Genomic DNA, 4,145 nt, shown 5'->3' with positions numbered 1-4,145 from the left:
CTCTCTTTCCTACACAATCTTTTAACGTTTCCAGAAAAGCTACTGTCGGTCTCTCTCCCACGCTCCACCTCCCTGCCCCGTGAACTGAGATGGACTCAGAGGTTCATAGACTTTACACTACAAAGGTCACAGACATCTTGCTCACATTACACAGGCCACGTTTCACCTACTGGTCCTAATGCAGGGAATTACTCTTTCCTAGTGAGACAACAAACACTACAAAGTCTAATAACTTGTGGCTAAACCAGAAGTTGGAGGTGACTGGACACGCCAGCAGTCCAGCCTTACACAAGTTACTCCACTGCCATTAACAGACCTAATAGTGCGGGCAAGGATTATTTGTGTAAATCTGCAAGATCTGGGTACTTGGCTTATTTCTGAGTAGCATCGCCTAGCCTGTTACGATTCTGCCATCAGATGTCACTTCAGTTTTCTTTTCTTGGTCCTGTTTATTTAGCTTTGTTTAAAAAAAAGGAATAAAAATAAAACCTAGAATAGTTATAAATACACGGCTTCCAAATAGCCCTCACGGCGGTATTTTGGGATCTGAGGTTTGTCAAAGCCTGCTCTTACTAGAAACTGTTTTCATAATTTCTAAATGCCAGCACCGTTTTTGTTTGCATTGCTGTCTTCCCCCGCAGGGCTGGCAACCCAAACCTCTGTGTCACTGAGCTGGGAACGCACGAGACGCAGAAAATAAAAGCCAGTCAAAAACTTCTCCAGGGGAAAGGGAAACCAACAAATCTATTTCCATTGTCCAAGATGCACAAAGTGGAAAGACTAAACATGCTGTTTTAAGCAGGAAAATGTCCGGGAGATTGCAAACGCTAACGATATACAGCAGGTTCCCACAACCCGAAGGGATACCACAGTAGTCCATAGCGGCTGGACAGCACAATGCAGTAACACAATTAACACAACATTTGCCAGCAGCCTTCCTACTATAAGCCACAGCATTCAGGGCTGTATTAACGAGATATTTTTAAGTCGTGTGGATCAAGTTTACCTGGTGCAGGTGGCTTCTCCGACACCCCCTGAGCATCCGCCCTGCACTCCACCTATAACAGGACTTGTCAGCTCACCTTCCAGACCCGTCACCTAGTCCATGGCACTCCCAAATCCTCTTTCTCCACGACATCAAGGGTCTTCACCTTCCAAAACCTCCTGCTCCAACAGCAATGCCAGCCTCAACACCCCACTCATCTGCTTTTCTCCCTAACATACATCACCAGCCTATCTACCTTGGATACACTTCCTAGTGTGCCTGGGCCTCTCCTTAAGACCCCTTGCTGCTGTGACAAAAGTAATGGAGTGGCAGTCGCTGAAAAAAACAAAACAAGGCAAACCAAAAAAACCCTATCACACTACTAACCCTCACTGAGTAATCACCTGGTCTCGACTGATATCACTCTGTCTTCCTTCTTTATCTTCCCTGCTGTATTGTTTCTTCTTCGTTGCATCCTGTCTATTGTTAGCTTATCAACCCCCTCCAGGGAAGGGTCATGATTTCTTTCTTCTTCGAGGCATTCCCAACACATCTCAATAGAAAGAAATATAATAAAAAGGACTTTTGACCATCTAGGTATAGTGGCCCCGTTACCACTGTAGCTGAAAGGGACAGATGACAATTATGATTGGGGGCTGGACACGATGATCTTCCGAGGTCCCTTCCAGCCTTAGTGTGTAGCATCTATGAATGACTGGGATCCTGATCTTTAAAAGAAGATATTAATGGTGTAAGCGGCAGAAGACAGAGTGCTTAGGATTTGAAGGTCACCACAGAAGAGGACGGGGTGCCTGCCTCCTATAAGGAACAGCTCAGTATTAGCCTGATGTTGAAATGAGCTCTTGTTCATGAAAGCTTATGCATCTGCAATTCTGGTAGTCTATAAGGTGCATCTCTGCCCTGCACCATATAGACTAGCAGCATGGTACCGTATCCAGGGCTTCATGGAAGTAGCCCAGGACAGCATAGGTCAGGGGACATTTCTCCTTCATTTCCAATGCCTCCTCCTTTCCTCACCGCTTCAAGAAAAGCATTAGATGATGCCTCTGAAAAATAGGTGTCCACAGAAGAATCCTCCCCATTTACATTTTTCTGTTGAGTTAGTGACAGAGTCACAATTCACTACACACTGCTGAAATACTTGAAAGTTCAGTGTCCTTTCAGCAGCTAGCAACACTGGCTTATTACTCCACCGAACTCATCAGAGACTCAATTATGTCTGATTAGATAATAATGGGTTGTCAGGACTTTTTCATATCCACAGACATCATTCTATTTTCATTTAAAGAAAAAAACTCTCTCCCTTTTTGGAGGTGGTAACTCAGAATGTTGCCAACAAAGGCTCGTTAAGTGACAGGAAATAATACTGGCCTATCCCACTGGAGTTTTACATACTATTTATAGCACTAGTGCTTTTAAAGGACTTCAATGGTCAACCAACTGGTCCAACAAAGAGCTCCTTATGGCTGTGGCCTGCAGGACCATCTATGCGCCTACTACAGATGTCTGCATCTGCATTACACTGCACTACTGGTGTCTGCCACAAAGTTAAGACATCTGCTAATCATTTATTACTCCACTCTTAATAAGGGAGTGTGACCATAACTGGTTTCTTCATCCTGCATCTTGCCCCAGGTTCCAGGACCAAATGTTCTCTAAAAAAATAACCCCCCCAAAGGATCCTTTCCTCCTCCTCTGCCACCCACTGATCCTCTGATCAGTACCCCACTTTGTTCCAATGCCTGCTCTCATTGCATTTCCCCCCATCCCACCTGATCCTGGAAGTTATGAGTGCTAATCTCTTCTTTGCCTAAAAGTGATGAGATTGATTAGGGCAGGGACTCCTCCTCCCTCTGTTCTGGGCATCCCACCACTATACAAAAGGGATCTTCCAGCTGCAACCAAAGTGCATGAGCTCTGGAGAGCAGAAAAACCTGGCTGCTGCAGCTCCCCTCGCCTAATGCAGAGGTTGCAGCTGCTCAGATCAGGGCAAGCGGGGGCTAGATGGAGATCCCTAGTGCCTGCCTCCCAAGGAGCCCCCCCCCCAGCTGCTTGATCCCGGCTTCCCTAAGTGCCTTGGCTCTGCCTGGGGAAGCCTACTGGATTCAGGCTCTGCTTTGCCCCAGCTTGGTTGGCAGCACTCCCTGCCACAGCCACGGGGCTGGCATCTCAGCCCTACCTCTCACACCCCCGCTCCTTTTTGGGCAGAGATGCTGGTGCTTTGGGCAGAGACCCCCGGGGGCTCTCGGCAGAAGCCAGCACCCCTCCAGGCAGCCCCGCAGCAACCCCGGCCAGCGCCCGCTCCACGTGCTCTCCCGCAACCCCCCGGCTCGGGGCAGCGCTCACCGCACGCCCGGGAGCCCGAGGACAGGCGTTTGAGGCTGCTTTTGCAGGGGGTTAAGATCCTCTGAAGCCGTGGTGCACACCCATGCACACACCCGCTCCGCAAGCAAGCCTCCGGCGGCTGCAGCGGCACCTGCCCGCCCCCACGGCGGACACACATGCACACACAGACGCACCTACGCGGGCAGAGGCGCACATACACACACACACACACAGATAGGCGCGCACGCACGTGTGCGCACACACCCCCCCGCACAGCCGCAGGCGCCCCCTGGCGGCCGGCGCTGCCCGCGGGAGCCCCGCGCAAGCCCCGCAGCATCCCCACCGCGGGCCGGCACGGCACGGGACCCCTCCCCACGGCTCACACCCCTCATGCCCGATGGGGTTAAAAGCCACCGCGACCCGCCCTGGTGCAGCCGGCGGCTCCGACGGGGCGAGCGCATGCACACACCCCCCCTAACACACACACACACACACACACCCCGAACAACACTCACAGCGCGCACACCCCCAGATAACACACGCGCGCACACGGGCCCTAACCACGCCCCGCAAATAACACGCGCGCGCGCGCCAAATAACACACGCGCGCACACACACACGCACACCCCAAACCACACATACACCCTCCCAAATCACACGCGCCTCATCTAACACAGCCCCCAAATCACACACGCGCACCCCATGTAACGCACACCCCCCCAAAAGACATACACCCACCCCCATATTACACACACATATCTATCACACACGCCCCATCTAACACACACCCCCCAACACACCCGCGCACCCCACC

At 51.3% G+C, this 4,145-nt stretch overlaps 1 protein-coding gene across 1 annotated transcript in view; it reads right to left on the bottom strand.

The window, feature by feature from the left end:
- Positions 1–4,145, bottom strand: part of SFMBT2 (Scm like with four mbt domains 2) — a 161,715-nt gene that overhangs the window by 156,825 nt on the left and 745 nt on the right. The gene's annotated exons all lie outside the window — the stretch shown is intronic.

Source organism: Alligator sinensis, unplaced genomic scaffold (assembly GCF_000455745.1).
Source record: "Alligator sinensis unplaced genomic scaffold, ASM45574v1 scaffold268_1, whole genome shotgun sequence".
NCBI lineage: Eukaryota > Metazoa > Chordata > Crocodylia > Alligatoridae > Alligator > Alligator sinensis.
The sequence above is the reverse complement of the archived record's forward strand: the minus strand, read 5'-3'. Positions and strand labels throughout refer to the sequence as shown.